Raw genomic sequence first — 20459 nt, forward strand, 5'->3', positions numbered from 1 at the left:
AACCTCCACATCTGGCATGTAGAGGGAGGACAAGGACTCACTGGTCTAGACTGGCCGGGGGGGTGCAGATAGGCTGACACTATAATTAGTCACCCCATAGATACTGGGAAAAACAAATAGTGACCTGGGAGAGTCCTAAGAGTTCCTAAGAGGCCAGGCGGACAGAGTGTCTCCCTCCTTCTATCGAAGGAAAACATTGGTGTGCATCCCAAATGGCACCCTATTCCCTACATAGTGTACTACTTGTAACCACTAGCAATATGGCTCTGGGCAAAAGTAGTGTACTAATAGGGTGCCATTTGGGACACAGTCATGGTAAAAGATGGGGAGAAAACTGACAGAGGGAGGAATCCCAACTATGTCTCATGTGTACTGTACCTTGGCCCTAACCCATGTGGGTCATCAATCTACTGTACGTGTGCTTTTTGTCAACCTCTACGGAGTGAACAATGCCCCTAACTACTTTTGACCAGAGCTATGGGCCCTAGTTAAAAGTAGTGCACTGTATAGAGAATAGGGTGCCATTTTGGCCACACCCTGTGAGTGACGGGAGGAAGGGTCTATGGGGGGGACCACCTGGGCTCTGTCTAGCAACACTATATATGTTGGGTGACCACATGTCCCAGATTGTGCAGGACAGTCCCACATTTGGCCCATTGTCCCGCAACAAAGGGTATGATATAAGGATATGATACTGGTGATGTTAAACACTTCTCCAATCGTTGTTGAGATCTGAACAAAATGTTTTCATGGAGACTACACTGTCCCGTAAAATCATCCCTTTGTCCCACATTTGGGTATTTTGAATGTGCTCACCCTATTTATAGCGGATCATTAGTATTATTAGTTGTCAGTTGTAAATTAATGAATGCCTGGTAGGCTGGTACAGAGAGGAAAGGTGGAAGGTTTCAACATCAACAAATGGCGTCAACCACAACTTCAAGTTGTTTCTGGAATTTTACCCCAGCTTCGATATGCACCGCTTACAGCTCCTTTGGCCGCCTTTCCTTCCTGTTCTCTGCTGCCAATGACTGGAACGAATTGCAAAAATCTCTGAAGTTGGAGACTTATATCTCCTTCACTAACTTCAAACATCAGTTATCTGAGCAGCTAACCGATCGCTGCAGCTGTACACAGCCCATCTGTAAATAGCCCATGCAATCTACCTACCTCATCCCCATATTGTTTTTATTTACTTTTTTGATCTTTTGCACACCAGTATTTCTACTTGCACATCATCATCTGCACATCTATCACTCCAGTGTTAATTTGCTAAATTGTAATTACTTCGCTACTATGGCCTATTTATTGCCTTACCTTCTCACGCCATTTGCACACACTGTATATAGACTTTTTTTTCTCTATTGTGTTATTGACTGTACGTTTGTTAATTCCATGTGCAACTCTGTGTTGTTGTTTGTGTCACACTGCTTTGCTTTATCTTGGCCAGGTCGCAGTTGTAATTGAGTACTTGTTCTCAACTGGCCTACCTGGTTAAATAAAGGTAAATAAAGTAAATAAATAATTTTAAAAAATACTATAAATTCCACCCTCTAACCCTTAGAGATTTCCTTGAAAGGTTTAAATGTTTCTTTTTTTTCTCTCAGCATGGTACAGGCTATTATTGGATATTGTCAATTAAAGATGAACTATGCAGAAATCGGTCCGCCATTTCCTGGTCGCTAAAAATTTTTTTTTGCCTAATTTCAGTTTATGTGACAAAACAAGCAAGTGTAGAGTGTCATAGGCCATCTAAACCGCTGTGAGATAGTATCTTTTCCATAACCAAACTATTGTATTTTCAGCTGTTTGAAGCTTGTGTACAAAAGCAGAAGTAAAATACGCAAAAATGTAACGTATGAATGGGTGGCATAGAAATAGTGCACATAGAACAGTTATACCGCTTCTTAGACTTGCTTTCAATGACAATGGCAGATCTATAACACACATTTCTATGTGAATTTTGTTGGGTTGCCCAAAAAGTGACATATTGCTGCTTTAAGTCCATGTGAGTTGATTTATGTCTGACTGATGTTGAGTATTATGGTAGTGGTCTCTGTAATTATTATGTTAGTGAGCCTTAACCATTAAATGGTCTTCATCTGTCCACCCCGTTCGGTGTCGGTGTGAGGGGGCGTTACCAACCATCACAATAGAATTGACTCGCTTGTGTTGTGTTGCCCTAGTCAGTGCTGTATCGAGTTCTCTCATCACATGTCAGTGGTGCCTTAGTACACTGTGGGGCTGAAAGGCTGGGCTTCACCAGCTCACCACCCTCCACCCTGGTAAGGGCCTGGGGATCGGGGGCTGTGCCTAGTACCAGCTAGGACAGGGGTGACATCACTCACAGCACAAACATCATTTTAAACATCAGTTAGCTCCCTCTTCTCTCCCTTCTCTCCTTTGTCTCCCTCCTAATGTTATTATGTTGCCCCATCTTTCCCTAATATATCTCACTTTCTATGTATCTTTAAATGTTTGACCCATGTGAATACCTACATGCCTACATGCATATTCAACCACATACACTATATATACAAAAGTATGTGGACACCCCTTCAAATCAGTGGATTTGGCTATTTCAGCCTCACCTGTTGCTGACGTGTATAAAATCGAGCACACCGCCATGCAATCTCCATAGACATACATTGGCAGTAGAATGGCCTTACTGAAAATCTCAGTGACTTTCAACGTGGGACCCTCATAGAATGCCACTTTTCCAACAAATCAGTCCGTAACATTCTGCCCTGCTAGAGCTGCCCTGTTCAACTGTAAGTGCTGTTATTGTGAAGTGGAAACATCTAGGAGCAACAACGGCTCAGCCATGAAAGTAGTAGGCCACACAAGCCCACAAAACGGACCTGCCGAGTGCTGAAGCGCGTAGCGTGTAAAAATCCTCTGTCCTCGGTTGCAACACTCACAACAGAGTTCCAAACTGCCTCTGGAAGCAACGTAAGCACAACAACTGCTCGTCGGTAGATTCATTAAATGGGTTTACATTGCCGAGCAGCTGCACACAAGCCTAAGATCACCATTCACAATGCCAAGTGCTGGCTGGAGTGGTGTAAAGCTTGCTGCCGAATCTGGGTTTGGTGGGTGCCAGGAGAACGCTACCTGCCCCAATGCATAGTGCCAACTGTAAAATTTGGTGAAGGAGGAATAGTGGTCTGTTTTTTTTTTTTCATGGTTCGGGCTAGTTCCAGTGAAGGGAAATCTTAATGCTACAGCATACAATGACATTCTAGACAATTCTGTGCTTGCAACTTTGTGGCAACCGTTTGGGGAAGGCCCTTTCCTGTTTCAGCATGACAATGCCACCGTGCACAAAGCGAGGTCCATACAGAAATGGTTTGTCGAGGTCGGTGTGGAAAACTTGACTGGCCTGCACAGAACCCTGACCTCAACCCCATTGAACACCTTTGGGATGAATTGTAACGCGGACTGCGAGCCAGACCTAATCGCCCAACATCAGTGTTCGACCTCACTAATGCTCTTTTGGCTGCAGTCCCTGCAGAAATGTAATGTTCTAACATCTAGTGGAAAGCCTTCCCAGAAGAGTGGAGGTTGTTATAGCAGCAAAAAGGGGACCAACACCATATTAATGCACATGGTTTTGGAATGAGCTGTTCAATTAGCAGGTGTCCACAAACAGTACATGATGAAAGGTATCTCTCCATCAGCATATGAAATAAAGCTGACTACATAACTCAATGAAAGGTCACAAACACACAGCTACATCTCACTGGACTTTTGCTTAGCTAAGTCCAGCTCCCATCCATCCACTGCAGCCATGAGTATGTGAACACACACCCACACAGTTGGGGTTTTCCCACCCAGATGCCAGTGGGGCATAACAGCCCTGTACCACTTCAATCTGCCTTTGTAAAACTCTGACTAGACTGTATCATCAAATCTGAGCCAAGCAGGACCACCAACATAGTGCCTGGCCTTCCTTTGTAGCCCAGTTTAGTGGTTTATACTCCCCCATTTACTGAGGACTACAGGGTTTTCTAGGCTGCTTACGTCTGCGGCAAACAGTGTAAAATACCTTTAAAAATGTTGAAACTTACACCAAATCAATGTTTTGATTGTAAGGTCAAATATGGGAAAAGGAAATTTCATTGAGAACTTCATCTTTCTGTTATCTTTCTGTTATGTGGGTGATGCGCCAAGCACAATGTTGCAGGTCAATAAAAAGACAAAGAAATGGCCAAAGACAAGGATGCCATTGACGTATCCATTAAATTAGCTTAACAAAGCAAGAGCTCTTTCTCACTCTCTTTCTCTCTCTTATTCTCCCCCCTCTCGCATCTTCTCTCTATTAATTAGGGTCTCCACAGGTTGTAGTCAACAACTGCTCTTCATTACAGTCAAACTGTGACTTTTAACTGTGTGTCCCCACCTCCCTCACACTGGACAGAATCTAGGACCACACACACACACACACAATCTACGACCAGATACACCCATTCCCTCCCTGTGGGAGCGGAGCCAGCAGCGATCCCAAGCCACATTCCCAAAGATAAAGTCATGGGGAAAAGAGAGAGTCCTATCTGAGCTGTGTGATACCACCACTACAAACAGAGTGGTGATAACAAAATACTATAAATACTAGAGCTCAAGACAGACAGACAGACAGACATCTATTGATAAGCATCCCCTGTTTTGTTCTGCAAACCAGTCTGTCAATCACATTTTTCCTGATGATAATTGAATGCTATATGTAATTCACTTTTTAAACCTGCTTGACTTGTGACTTTGACTTACTGACTTAAGCCATTTTCCTCTTTGAGGAGCGTAGGTCATTCTCAAACTTCCTCTTTCACTTAACTTGCGACAGCACAGACATTCTATTTGGTTCAACTCACTCCTATGTAGGTTTGAGAGACTGTAGGAGTAATGCTGGGTTGTAGGACAGTCTGATACAGTAATTACTGTTCTTAGAAGAGCACACCTCCTCCACAACATTACTCATGTAAATATGACTGCTGACTGGGAGAGTTCATGCAAAGTGCTTCTGAGCCCTCAATTGAAAAACACCATCTCAGCCGGACATTGAACCTTCCACCATGTGATGATGACAATAAGTGCATCCCAAATGGCACCCTATTGCCTATTTAGTGCACTACTGCAGGGCTTATAGGGCCGCTGACCAAAAGTAGTGCACTTTATAGGGAATAGGGTGCCATTTGGGACACAGTCAAAGGCAAGTTACCCTAATCACTGTTCTGTTCCACTCTCCACCAGCCTCCCCATCACCCCGACCCCTTAACCCTCTATCTCCTCCAAAAACAAGCCATCCAGCCATCCATAACAAACAATGTTGTGCTCCTTATTTGGGTGGAAAATCAGATCAAGGTTGTGATTTGGGCCTCTGATAAGTTGGAAATGAGTGAAGTTGTCCCAGAGGTAGAGCATGTACTGCAGAAGTAATGCATTGCTAAGGGACAAACAGCCCTGATTCATGTCTGACACACTTCATTTCATGCGTTCATTCACTCACTGTCTTGCCACATCCCAAATGGCATCCTATTCCCTTATATAGGGCTATCAGTCCTGGTCAAAAGTAGTGCACTACATAGGGAACAGGGTGCCATTTGGGAAGCGTTCTTAGTCTGAAAACTATTTCTGAAGCATTTCAGGGCCAGTATGAAGCCTATAGTCAGCTAGTGACAAAAATAGACAATCTGAAAGGGTCTGTAGTGTCACACACGCCCGCACACACACATGCACTTTCTCTATATATTTCTCTCTCTCTCTCCCTCTTTCTCCCCCCTCCAAGGGGTCAGGGTATAATCTCGGGGGCAGGGTGGTCACTCTCATGGGTCATCGCTCAGAGTCTCTCCAGGCCTCACAGTACTAACTCTGGGGGCGAACAGGGTCACTCGTTTGTGTGCTTGAGCAATGACACACATTACACTAATCTGAGCTTTACGAACCAACAAAACAAACAAACAGGTACTTTTTAATGAGAAAATGTGGTGGGTGCCTTTGTATAAGTCGTGTTTGAAGTAGTAATTAAAAGAGATTTTAGTCTTATTTAGTCTGCAGCCGATAAGGAAAATAAACAGAGAGCTGCAGCTCAGATCTCAAATCAAGCTCATTGGCAGAAGGCTGGACCTCAAACCCAAACCACGCATCATAGATTTAAAAGACCACGATTATACGCACATGATTATATATGTATGCTGCTATATGCAGAGCACCAGCATTAAAGTGTGCGATTAAAATATGTGACTATGCAGGTAATGGTATGTGTACATTCACACAAACACATACAGACTCACAAACACAGGCATACAGTGCTATCGGAAAGTATTCAGACCCTTTCCATTTTTCCACATTTTGTTATGTTACAGCCTTATTCTAAAATGGATTAAGTTATTTTTTCCCCTCATCAATCTACACACAATACCCCATAATGACAGATCAAAAATATTTTTTTAATTTTTAATTTTAGTAAATATATATAAATATATATATATATACAAATAAAAAACAGAAATACATTATTTACATAAGTATTCAGACCCTTTGCTTTGAGACTCGAAATTGAACTCTAGTGTATCCTGTTCCATTGATGTTTCTACAACTTGTTTGGAGTCCACCTGTGGTAAATTCAATTGATTGGATATGATTTGGAAAGGCACACACCTGTCTATATAAGGTCCCACAGTTGACAGTGCATGTCAGTGCAAAAACCAAGCCATGAGGTCGAAGAAATTGTACGTAGAGCTCCGAGACAGGATTGTGTCGAGGGGAAGGGTACCAAAACATTCCTGCAGCATTGACGGTCCAAAAGCACAGTGGCCTCCATCATTCTTAAATGGAAGAAGTTTGGAACCACCAAGACTCTTCCGAGAGCTGGCCACACGGTAAAAACTGTGCAATCGGGGGAGAAGGGACTTGGTCAGGGACGTGACCAAGAACCCAATGGTCACTTTGACAGAGCTCCAGAGTTCCTCTGTGGAGATGGGAGAACCTTCCAGAAGGAAAACCATCTCTGCACCACTCCACCAATCAGACCTTTATAGTAGAGTCTGGGCTCTGGCCAGACGGAAGCCACTCCTCAGTAAAAGGCACATGACAGCCCGCTTAGAGTTTGCCAAAAGGTACCTAAACCATGAGAAACAAGATTCTCTGGTCTGATGAAACCAAGATTGAACTCTTTGGCCTGAATGCCAAGTTTCACATCTGGGGGAAACCTGGCACCATCCCTACGGTGAAGCATGGTGGTGGCAGCATCATGCTTTGGGGATGTTTTTCAGTGGCAGGGACTGGGAGACTAGTCAAGATCGAGGGAAACATAAACGGAGAAAAGTATAGAGAGGTCCTTGATGATAACCTGCTGTAGAGCACTCAGGACCTCAGACTGGGACGAAGGTTCACATTCCAACGCAACAACAACCCTATGCACACAGCCAAGACAACGCAGGAGTGGCTTTGAGGCAAGTCTCTGAATATCCTTGAGTGGCCCAGCCAGAGCCCGGACTTGACCCCGATCGAACATCTCTGGAGATAGCTGTGCAGCGACGCTCCCCATCCTACCTGGGAGGATCTGCAGAGAAGAATGGGACAAACTCCCCAAATACAGGTGTGCCAAGCTTCTAGTGTCAAACCCAAGAAGACCCGAGGCTGCATTCGCTGCCAAAGGTGTTTCAACAAAGTACTGAGTAAATGGTCTGAATACTTATGTAAATGTGATATTATAATTTTTTTTACATTTGCAAACATTTCTAAAAACCTGTTTTTGCTTTGTTATTATGGGGGTATTGTGTGTAGATTAGAGAGGGGGAAAAAACAATTGAATCAATTTTAGAAAAAGGCTGTAATGTAACAAAATGTGGAAAAAGTCAAGGGGTCTGAACTTTCCAAATGCACTGTATACTGTCTACATGTACGCACGCACTACGACGCACTGTATCTCTTCTGTATCCAGTCATGTCTGATGAAATCAAATATAGTATGGAGAAGCGATAGTGAACAGTCACCTCACCATAGGTTGTGTCCCAAATTGCACTCTATTTCTATAAATAGTGCACTGCTTTTGACCAGGGCCCATAGGGTTCTGGTCAAAAGTAGTGCACTATATAGGGAATAGGGTGACCTTTGGGATGAAACTATAGTCTGAGTTCAGTGAGAGGACATAGATAATGAACCAGCTGCTCACTCCTCAAATCAACCCACTGTATTATACTGCTCACTTACTTCTCAACTCTTATCTCTCGAAGTGTAGGGGTCTCTGAGGAACTCGACACTTTCTTTCACTTTATCTTCCCTCCTCTCTCTCCCTTTCTCTTCCTCCCCCTCTTTCTCTTTTCCCCGTCCCCGTCCCCTTCTCTCACTCTCCCTCTACCCCACTCTCTATCTTCTCACTCTACCCCTCTCACTCTATCAGCCCCCCTCTCTCTGTAATAAAACCAGATTTGTAGAGCAGGAACGGAGGACTGGGAGGTTTTTGGTGCTCTGGAAATCCTCAGCAGCCAGATGAGAAAAAAAACTCCCTCTATTTCTTCCTTCCTTTCTTCAGCACACACCCATGTTTTAATTTGCTGACCAGTGGAATGGAAGAGGGAGAGCGTGTGAATGGGACAGGCTGCAGAGAGAGGTGATTTACATGTAACCGAAACTTGTGCAAGATATTCCCATTCACACAATCATACTTTAACATCAGAAGAACATTTAGACTGCCACCTGTAAGACAGCAGTGTAAACTCCTCAGAGGAGGAAGGGAAGGACCATCCTCCTCAGTGAAATGTCATAAAAATTGAAATTGTGAAACATTAAAGTTATCCTTTTTAGATAAAACTATACTAAATATATTCATATGTCACCAAATAATTGATTAAAATACACTGTTTTGCAATGAAGGTCTACAGTAAATTCAACAGCTCTGTCTGGGGTAGCACCATGGTGTACCCGGAGGACAGCTAGCTTCCGTCCTCCTCTGGGTACATTGACTTCAATACAAAACCTATGAGGCTCGTAGGCCTCACCCCCTTCCATAGACATACATGGTAATTATGACCCCTTCCGGAGGACATCCTCCAACCAATCAAAGCTTGTGTAGTATGAACTGACATATTGTCCATCCAATCATAGAATTAGGATCAGAGAATTAACCTAGTGTGTTGTATTGGGATTGTGCCACAGAGCATTATGGGGGTTCTATGTGTTGAGAAGCTTGGTGACATTGTTGGATAGAGATTAAGAGTGAAAATTGATAGTTGAGCATTTTTTGGATATTATAAATTGCTTTCTTGGTTTTAGAACTTTATTTTTGTGTCCAGTTAGTGCAATTTATTGAAGTAGCATTAGCTAGCAAGCTAGTAGCGTGATGGAGCAGTTTTCTCTGCCAGAATGACTAACGGTACTGACAATGTTCTGGACATTTGGTTCATTCTCTGGGGTACACGGAAAAGGTGCGAATTAAAACCGAGGGTCGACCTCCGCCTGAGATTAGTTTCATGAAGAAGGATGAAAAGGTGATGGTGTTCAATATCAATTGGTATCAAAAGTATAGCTGGTTAACAGGGAGCCTTTCATCAAGCCATCTGTATTGCTTGCCTTGCTTGCTTTTTGGAAAGTCTGAGCCTTGAGCGAAAGGGGGGCGGCAGGTGGTGGTTAGTGGTTAGTGTGTTGGGCCAGTAACTGAAAGGTTGTTGGATCGAATCCCAAAGCTGACAATTTAAAAATCTGTCGTTCTGCCTGATAGGCCATCATTGTAAATTAGAATTTGTTCTTAACTAACTTGCCTAGTTAAATAAAGCATACATAAAAAAAATATAAAAAATGCTGTGACCTGAAGAACATCAATCATTCAGGTAAACGGCATCACAAAAGCAGGGAGCATATAAACGCCCACATCAGATTCAAGCTTCTGAGAAAAAGCCGCATCGATCATGTAATGGACGAAGGGCTGCGTATTCAAATTGCACAACACAATGAGAAAGTAAGAAAAAACAAGGATGTACTCAAGCAGATTATCTACACCACAGCATTTTTGGGAATGCAAGAATGAGCTTTTAGAGGACACGACCAGACGGAAAGTTAGGCAACTACAAGGAGCTTGCAGAGGTAATAGCACGTTATGATGTGTTACTTGCTGAACATATGGAACTTTCTACTGTCTTTTCTGGTATTTCAAAATCAATTCAGAATGATTTGATCGCTTCCACTTGCATCATTCATTAAAAGTGAGATTAAAAGAGAGGTGGATTTAAGTTGTTTTTCGCATGGCAAATAGATGAAACCACAGACATCAGCTGTTGCTCGCAGTTGTCAGTTATCGCCAGTTATGTGGATGATCAGGGCTTTTTTTCAGGAGCGTTTCTTGGGCTACTTTGATGTGTGAAGTGGGCGAGATGCGTAGTCTGTGTTTGACTTTGTGAATTCTGAGATGTCTGAGTTGAACTTCGTGGAGAAACGTGTTGCCCAAACCTATGATGGTGCTGCTGTAATGGCTTCTGCCTTAAATGGCCTTCAGGCAAAAGTAAGAGAAGTAGCTCAGAGTGCCACTTTTGTGCATTGCTATGCACACCGGCTCAATTTAGTTTTGAGTCAGAGCACCAAGTTCATTCCCAAAGTTAAGGTTTTCTTTGCGACACTGGGCGGCTTCACCACTTTTTTTCAAGTCGACCAAGAGGGTGATGGTGCTTGAACAGGCTAGATGTGCAGGCTTGCCAAAAAAACGCACCAACACGTTGGAAAATCACTGAAGGACACCTTCACACATATCATAGAGTACCCTACCATGGATGATGATACTGTGTCATGTGCCGATGGGTTCAATTTTGATTTAACTAACTTTTTAGTAGATATTTGCTCACACAGATGTTGTTTGACATAGTGCAGCAGAAAGCCACGTGTGAGGCCTACTTTAAGAGAAGAATAGAGAATCTGATAAGCAGAATGGAGGAGCACAAGTCTGATGTAGCATTCAGTGCCATATATGAGAAGGCAGCAAGCATGACAGAGGATCCAGAGATCATGCACAGGAGGAAGTGTCGGCAGGGCACTCAGGATGTAAGGCATACCTACAAGGCACTGTATGACTCAATTAATGATAACTGCACGTCTCAGAGAGCACAGAGGTACAAAAGCCTGGACAGCATGCGATTCCTGGAGTTGTTAGATGGTAGTAAATTTGGTTAATTCAAGAGAAAATTCCCAGATGATGCTCTGACAAGCCTATGGCAATTTTTTTGATCAGGAAAGACTGAAAAACAGAGCTGCAAGTGTTTTACTGTGACAAAGAGATTCAAGGGAACATTGCAAAGCTGAGTGACACAATCCTGCACTATAAGAGCAGTGGACTTGACGAAGCGATGCCTGAGCTGTACAGGCTCATGTGCCTAGTTGCTACTATGGGCGCAACATCAGCTGGGGTGGAGCATAGCTTCTCCTGCCTCAAGAGGCTGAAGAGCTACTCTCGGAACACTATGGGACAAGAGAGACTGAGGAACCTTGCAATCCTATCCATTAGGGGTGAAACGGTTCACAAAACTCACGGTTCGGTACGATATGGTACAGTGGTGTCACGGTTCGGTACGGGTTCGATACATCAACAAAATAAATGCCTGAGAAATATGTAATTTGTATTTAGATTTTCCATTTATTATAATAGTTAACATGGGTAGCTTGAATTCCCAGGAGCATATGGAAACAAGGGGACAACAAAAAACAGCCGTGCCTGCCTTATAACATGTTATAAAATTGTCATTTAAAACATAACTTCAGCAAAAGTTCATAGTCCCGCAGCCTATATGAAAATTAAGTCACCTTGCAGTGCCTTAAACAAAACAGGACCACTTGAGACTGGTTACCTGAAGAAAAAAAATGAAGAAAAAAAAATCAGATTTTCACATTTGTCTTTAAGAAGATTAGTCTATCCACATTATCTGCAGTGAGCATAGATCGGCTTGCTGTGACAATAGCAGCCGCTGTGGAGAATACCCTCTCGCTAGGGACAGAGGTCCCAGGCACAGCGAGGTAGTGCCTTGCTAACATGGCAACATGAGGGTATATTAACTCTTTGGTCTTCCACCATGTAAGTGGATCAGCATCCAGGGGGAATTACAGTCCACTTCCCTGTATGAGTTCACCTCCTCCTCAATGACCTTGACATTTGACTTGGTTCCCTGCTCCTGGGTCGTGAACAACTCCCCAAAAAGCTCAGCCATGGCAGGCTTCTTTCCTGGAGGAGAACCCCTGTTGTCTGCCGTCTCTGGAGAAGGGTTGGCTCCTGTGGTATCTGTGGCTTGACCCGGCAGAATTAAATTAGATGAAAATTACTATCTCTGAAGTGGCTTTAAAAATATGATTTGTTGTTAGAAATATATATCAAACACTATTATGACAATTACAATTATTACTTCATAATTAATTGTTCAATCACTAATTAATAAAATAATAAATGTCACATTAACAAAATAAATACAATACCTGTTGTATATTGGTCACAATCTCTGCTGTAAGTTCATTGTAAACTCTCAGACGAGCAGCAGCATCCAGGTGCAGTAGGGACTTGAACCCGGGGTCCAAAGCGGTGCTCTTGTGTAAGAAGTCTTGGACACCAGGGTCAGCATATCTATGCTCCAGGTTAACTCTGATAGCAGTCTTGACATGCCTTACTGCGGGTTCATCTTCATCAGATGCCACCATTGATTTCAGGATCATTGTTTTCATAGGAGGGACCATGGAAACTGATTGAATGCTCTCAGTGCAGATCAGTGTTGTGACTGTTTTGAGAGGTTTGAACACTTTGATAACTTCCTCTGCTAGTCTTATGTCATTTTCAGACAAAGTCACAATCTTTGACATTTTTCCCCACAGCTTGATCAGTCAGTGTAGAATATACCGCAACTTTCTGCTCAAGGTATCTCTCAACCATGTCATGGCTTGAATTCCATCTAGTAGGGACATATTGGATTAGTTTGTGGTTTGGCAGCTCCAGCATCTCCTGTTTTGTCTTGAAAACATGTGCAGCAGTTGTGCTTTTGTGAAAGGATACCACCTTCCTGATCTTTGTTAGGAGGCGAGAGATTGGATTCACTGACATTGCTTTTTGAGATGCTAGATTAATAACGTGAGCAAAGCATCCTATCTGTGGCCCCAATCCAGCTAGTGCAACCGCATTTAAAATATTTCTAGCGTTGTCAGTGGTCACAGGAATTGTGACCACTGACAACTTCTAACTTCTACACTGCAACTACTTCCCTTAACTCTTCCCCCAACTTTACACTGGTGTGACTACTCTTAACGGGACGTGTTTGAAGAACATGGCTTTTTATTTCCCACTCTGCCGTCATGAAATTAGCCGTTACAATAAGGTAGCTCTCTGTAGCTCTAAACGTCCAACTGTCTGTTGTTAGAGCAACAGACCGCGTTTCTGACAACTCGCTCTCAAGTTGTTCTTTCATTTTTTTTGTTGAGTAAGGAAGGCATTAATGTCTGGGCAAAATGTGTATGGGAAGGAATAGTGAAGCGCGGCCCGACCACTTTAAACATATTTCTGAACCCCGCATTCTCTACCACAGAGGTGGGTCTCATATCTGCCGCTATGAATTTTGCTTTCGCTGCGTTGATTTCTTTAGCCCTACCAGAGTCAGCCGCATATTGTTGCCTGATGGCTGTGTGGAGAAGTTGTTGTCGATTGGTTGCCGTTTCATTTTTTCGCCTAGTCATACCGATTGGCACTTTGGGGTGATGTCGGCGCAAATGAGTAGTCATGTCACTCGAATAGGCTTACATGTTGTAAAAGTTTTATCCACCACTCGTTGGCAACCCCTGTTATAGTTTACAGGGAAACCGAAATGTTCCCAGACGGCAGACCTGAATGATACTGGGGCGTCTTCTAGTTCTGGCTCGCCAATGCTTGCCAAGTTGCTCCTTTGCATTTAGCTAACTGCTAATTCCTTCATAAGCTAATTGCTGCTACGACGGTCTCTCAGCTCTGTTCTCGCTGGAGTGAAATAACTAATGAGCGAAGCTGCATACAGCTACGAGACTAAACAACTTATTTTTTTTAAGACAACTTTATTACTATGTGGATATAAACAACTTATTTTTTTATGCGCCATTGGTTTATGCAATAAATAAAATAAAATAAATTAATATATAGATATTTTCCTAGCTATAATATATGATTCATGTATTGTTCGGTTCGCAGTGCGTACCGAACCGTGCACCGTGGACCCTGTACCGAACAGTTCAATATGAATACACGTACCGTTTCACCTCTACTATCCATAGAGAATTCTTAAATCACTGCATAAAAATACTCACTAGTACGAGAAGGCCATCGACCAGTTTGTCAACCAGACTATGAGAAGAAAGGACTTCATCATAACGTAAGGCTTTCACATGTTTTTCCCATTATAATGAAGTTTACATTCGTTTTTTATGTTAATGAAATTATGTTACCAATTTTTTATTGAAATTCATTTTAATTTTGTTTTCAATAGTAATTCCCCCATGCTCCACCCATGGCCCTCTGAAAAACTAAACAGACTGAACAGCCCTGTACCCCTTTGAAGAACTGAACAGCCCTGTACCCCTTTGAAGAACTGAACAGTCTGTGCCCATCTGAAGAACTGAACAGTCTGTGCCCCTCTGAAGAACGGAATCCCCTGGTTATTCCCCATTTCCCATATGCCCTTTCATCCACTGGCACATTGAATGTTTCCTGTCCAAGCACTGTGAGTACCCCTATACATTTTCTTTCATCATTATGTAGAGTCAATCACATACACGATCACATTATTACACATCAATGTGATTTTACTCCTTGCTTGGACTAACTCATTCTTAACTCTTTTGTCTAACTGTGTGTTATTGTTTTTTGTCTTCCCAGTCAAATCCTGTACTGCCCTTAGTGGAGGAGTTGGGCTCTTCTCCAACACCATCCATCCATCCATCCATGATTAAGCTTTTTCTGCACTGAAGCCTCTGAACACCTCAACCCTGTCCTGCACTGAAGTCAAGCCTTTGAACACCTCTACTCGTGCCTCATACCCTCATTCAATTACTGCTGCCCTTCCCAACACTGTAAGTAGCCCTCTCATTCCCATTCCCCATAATATTTTACTTAAATGTCTTTATTAAACGTTTTAGGTTCAAATCATTTGTTTTTGATGATTTTTTAAATGTTCTTTGTTGTTCGGTCCGCAGCTATACCATGGGTCTTCCATCCTCCTCAATTTTTCAAGTCACAAGCCTCCACTACAATACAGTAATAGTAATGCCATCAACACAGTATTGGTAATGCCATCAACACAGTATTGGTAATGCCATCAATACACTAATGGTATAAATAAATGTACAGAACATTGCTACTTATATTATAAAATCATAAATATCTCATCTGTAGTTAGCTGTCTGTGTGATTTATTTTAGAATGCATTGTTTTAAATGATAATGACCCAAACGAAGCCAGGCGGGTGGGTTGTCGACTTTGATGCCTCGCTCAATTAGAACGTGTCTCTATTTTTGCGTTTTATTGCTGACCCTGTAGTCACACAAAACAATACAACTGTTGTCATTATTCACTTTTTTTCTCATTTGAATTGGAAGAGGTAGTTAAGGGGTTTACCATGCATGCTAAATTAGACCATTTCATCCACTTATGGAAACACAACATTGCTATCAGCAAAGATACAATTGGAGATATGGACTATCCTACTTGCATACAGTCAGTGCTCTGCCTGTCCCGTTCTTTCCACCTGCATCGCTCTGCTTGCTCCGCCCGCCCGCTTCTGGTGAGTTTTTTTGTTTTACTGTACATTCATGTCATGAAAAAGTCTGTCATTAAAGATATTAGTTAGTGCTTTCAAATCTCATCCCGGAAAGTTTCGTTTATGAACACAAAGAAAATGAAGAGAAAAGCCTCCTTTAAATCCATCCACTTTCTGTCTTTACGGTAATTTGAATTGGAAAGATGGAAAACTATCTCAAAGATCAGTGTGGTTATTATTCAGAGAGAAACAGGAAATTCTCTGTCTACGTTCCAAATGGCGGCACACCTATTCCCTTTATAGTGCACTAATTTTGACCAGGTGCTCTGGTCAAAAGTAGTGCACTATAAAGGGAATAGGGTGCCATTTGGGACACATATTCTATTACCGCAGTGTGAATAGTAGGGTTTACCATACTGACTGTGCCTCCAGTATCCAAAATATCAAAGCGTTTTTTGTAATTACTATTTCAAGTATTTCAAGGGACTCAACCATTTCCCCAATCTCCTCCACACAAGTTATTCTCTAGAACTTCAAAGTCGGTAATATTATTTAACCCAGATTTTCTTCTCCGTTAAACAAAAGGGGAGCAGAAAGAAATCAAACCAAGGACAAGAAGACAGAGTATGCATCCAAATGGCACCATATTCTCTATATGGGCCCTGGTCAAAAGTAGTGCACTATAGAGTGAATAGGGTACCATTATAGACGAGGCCAGAGTGCAAGAGCAGCAGATTATGTGGTGCAGTGGTTGAAAAAGTACTGAATTGTCATACTTAAGTAAAAAAATAAAGATAACTTAACAGAAAATGGGTCAACTAAAAGGGAAAGTCACCCAGTAAAATCTTACTTGATTAAAGGTCTAAAAGTATACTTAAGTCTACTAAAGTCTCAAAACTTAAATATACTTAAGTCTCAAAACTAAATGTAATTGCTAAAATATACTTAAGTATCAAAATTAAAAGTATAAATAATTTCAAATTCCTTATATTAAGCAAACCAGATGGCACCATTTTAATTTTTTTAATTTACGGATATCCAGGGGCACACTCCAACACTCAGACATTATTTACAAAAGAAGCATGGGTTTAGTGACTCCGCCAGATCAGACACAATGACCAGGGATGTTGTCACGTTCCTGACCTTATTTCCTTTGTTCAGTCTTGTTTAGTTGGTCAGGACGTGAGCTGGGTGGGCATTCTATGTTATGTATTTCTATGTTTGTTTTAGGGTTGTCAACTAGCCTGATATGGTTCTCAATCAGGGGCAGGTGTTTTACGTTTCCTCTGATTGGGAACCATATTTAGGTAGGTTGTTCTCACTGTTTGTTTGTGGGTGATTGTTCCTGTTCATTGCGTTCTTCGTTGTCTGTATGTTCACATGTTCAGGTCTGTAGCGTCGTTAGTTTCATTTTCTGTTTATTGTTTTGTTCGTGTTGTTAAGTGTTTCCAATAAATATGGAAACGTACCACGCTGCGCTTTGGTCCTCCTCTCTTCCACCTAACGACGAGCGTTACAGATGTTCTCTTGATAAATGTGTGAATTAGACCATTTTCCTGTCCTGCTAAACATTCAAAATGTAACGAGTACCTTTGGGTGTCAGGAAAAAATGTATGGAGTAAAAAGTACATCATTTTCTTTAGGAATGTAGTGAAGTAAAAGTTGTCTAATATAAATAGTAAAGGACAGATACCCCCAAAAATTACTTAATTAGTACTTTCAAGTATTTTTACTTAAGTACTTTACACCACTGATGTGGTGGAACACTGAGCTAACTGATCTAACAGATCTGTCAGACGCATCACAAAAGATGCATTCACACTCTGGTCAAAAGTAGTGCACTATGTAGGAAATAGGAGGTCATTTGGGACTCACCAAGGTGATACTGTGACATATGATGCAGTAAGCAGGTTCACAAACAACAAAAGAAGAAGAGAGAGAGATGGATGATGGGTAAAATAACGGCATTGTGGGATTGAAGAATAGAATAGGAGGAAATAATGTCAGACTTAATCACTGACTGAAACATCACCATCAGAACTCATTTGAGCAGGTCTATTACCCATGACTCATTGGGGATTCCGTTCAAAGCACAGTGGGAAGAAAGAGAGAGAGAGTATCCTACCCCAGTCATAGCCGAAGGAGAAACATCTAATGAGGCAAGGAGAAGTCAACCAACTCCAGCAAACATTCTTCATCAGGACTAACCAAGGACTCCCTGGAAAACAGTGGCAATTGTTACTGAGTGGATGATCCTGGCAAAAAAAAATAAGAAAAAGATCCAAACTGTAGTGCTGATTTCCTCCTCTTACTCTTCTGCAGTGCTCTGTGTCTGTCTTGTGTGTCTGCTGAGTTGTGTACAGTACAGATGGGGAGGTTCTGGAATTCTGGATACAGTAAAGGCGCCCACATAGTAGGTTCGATTTCCTCCTAACAGAACTCGGCAAGGCGAAGCAAACGTCGGTGCCTCGCATAATCCCTTAAATGACCTTCACTTGAAGATTATATGTTTGTCCCTCTTTAGACGATGTAGCAACAACATACAGTGGCTTGCGAAAGTATTCACCGAGCTTGGCATTTTTCCTATTTTGTTGCCTTACAACCTGGAATTAAAATGGTTTTTGGGGGATTTGTATCATTTGATTTACACAACACGTCTACCACTTTGAAGATGCAATTTTTTTATTTATTGTGAAACAAACAAGAAATAATACAAAAAAATAGAAAACTTAAGCGTGCATAACTATTCACCCCCCAAAAGTCAATACTTTGTAGAGCCACCTTTTGCAGCAATTACAGCTGCAAGTCTCTTAGGGTATGTCTCTATAAGCTTGGCACATCTAGCCACTGGGATTTTTGCCCATTCTTCAAGGCTAAACTGTTCCAGCTCCTTCAAGTTGGATGGGTTCCGCTTGTGTACAGCAATCTTTAAGCCATACCACAGATTCTCAATTGGATTGAGGTCTGGGCTTTGACTAGGCCATTCCAAGACATTTAAATGTTTCCCCTTAAACCACTCGAGTGTTGCTTTAGCAGTATGCTTCGGGTCATTGTCTTGCTGGAAGGCGAACCTCCGTCCCAGTCCTCAAGAATTCCCCTCTATTTAGCGCCATCCATCATTCCTTCAATTCTGACCAGTTTCCCAGTCCCTACCGACGAAAAACATCCCCACAGCATGATGCTGCCACCCATTCTTCACTGTGGGGAGGGTGTTCTCGGGGTGATGAGAGGTGTTGGGTTTGCACCAGACATAGCATTTTCCTTGATGGCCAAAAAGCTCAATTTTAGTCTCATCTGACCAGAGTACCTTCTTCCATATGTTTGGGGATTCTCCCACATGCCTTTTGGCGAACACCAAATGTGTTTGCTTATTTTTTTCTTTAAGCAATGGCTTTTTTTCCGGCCACCCTTCCGTAAAGCCCAGCTCTGTGGAGTGTACGAATACTTTTGCAAGGCACTGAAGCCAGTATACACTTCCTCAAAATAATCAGAATTAATCTACAAGAAATCTGTAATTAACTGACGTTTTTGCCAAGCAGGTCTTAGTCGCACAATTTTTTACATCTAACTACGTTATATAAGATGTTCTGTGCAGTATTTCTCAAGTGAAAAAATGTGCATGAAAACTCGTTGAATGACAACAAACACTTAATTGAAGAATCTTGTCCATTGTTCCCACTCCTACTAGGAGTAGTACCAAAGATTTGTATAACTTACCCATGATAGACCACAGCTTGTCGTTTCCAATGGAAGCAAATTAATCATAGTGGGCAGAACAAGCAAGGAGGTGGGCAGAGCCAAGCACGAGCTAGCAAGATCCTATTGGTGTGTTCTAGCATGTATTTGCATATTTCCGTTAGGGAACTCCTAGTCTGTGTAGTGCACGTGCGCAAAAACTAAATTCGCCCTTGCACTCATTCTAAAGAGCGCAATGTCTTAAAACTTTGGCAACGGGTAAAGTCTACCAAACTTAGTCCACTCTGTTCGTAAAATATTCTCGTTTTGGAAACAGAAAACTGTATTGAGATCAATTGTTTCATAGTTGAGAAAATTAGCAGAGTGTAGGCCAAAATCCATCTTGGTCCATCTTCTCCCATTGCCGGCCACTGGGCTCCTCTCATCACCATATTTGGTTGTGAGTGGATACGCCAACGGGATGCTGCACATTTATACATCGGTGAAATATCTGGATCATTGTTCTATCTGTGGTAGTACTGTTGATCAATGACCGACGAATGGAGTAAACTTCAGCTACCGAACTTCGAGTTGCCTCACGAAACAAATGTGTGCGCACGAACAGCTGGAAGAAAACCTGCCGAACACCATAACAAACAAAAACTTTAAAATGTCTTGTTATAATAACCTTTCCAATGTTATCTGCCCATCCGTTCACTCTCACACCATTCCATTCGGACAGGCTAGAACAAATAGACAGAGTGACCTACAAACGAATGGGACAGATTTTTGAAAGAGGTCCATTTATTTCACACACAATCGTTAGTTAGGCACCCCTCTTCCAATAACCCCACCCTATCTACCCCCCTTCACTCTAATTGCATCTGGGTTAACAGTGGAGGTAGGTGAGGGGTGGAACATTCCAGAGCAGTAAGATAACTTCACTCTAGGGCTCCCTTCTCTCCAAATGAAAGGCGTGTGTAATTTTGTGCCAGAGCTCTGACAGGTAGAGAGGAAGAGGAGCAGAAAGAGCAAAGAGAACGGGGAGAG

General features: G+C 42.2%; 1 long non-coding RNA gene across 1 annotated transcript; it reads left to right on the top strand.

The window, feature by feature from the left end:
- Positions 1-13956: 13956 nt before the first annotated feature.
- Positions 13957-15888, top strand: LOC139532062 (uncharacterized). Its single transcript, XR_011666485.1, has 4 exons — positions 13957-14351; positions 14466-14699; positions 14855-15048; positions 15172-15888. It is a non-coding gene; the product is annotated as an uncharacterized lncRNA (long non-coding RNA).
- Positions 15889-20459: the final 4571 nt, after the last annotated feature.

The sequence above is a fragment of the Salvelinus alpinus genome, chromosome 10, assembly GCF_045679555.1.
Source record: "Salvelinus alpinus chromosome 10, SLU_Salpinus.1, whole genome shotgun sequence".
Lineage (NCBI taxonomy): Eukaryota > Metazoa > Chordata > Actinopteri > Salmoniformes > Salmonidae > Salvelinus > Salvelinus alpinus.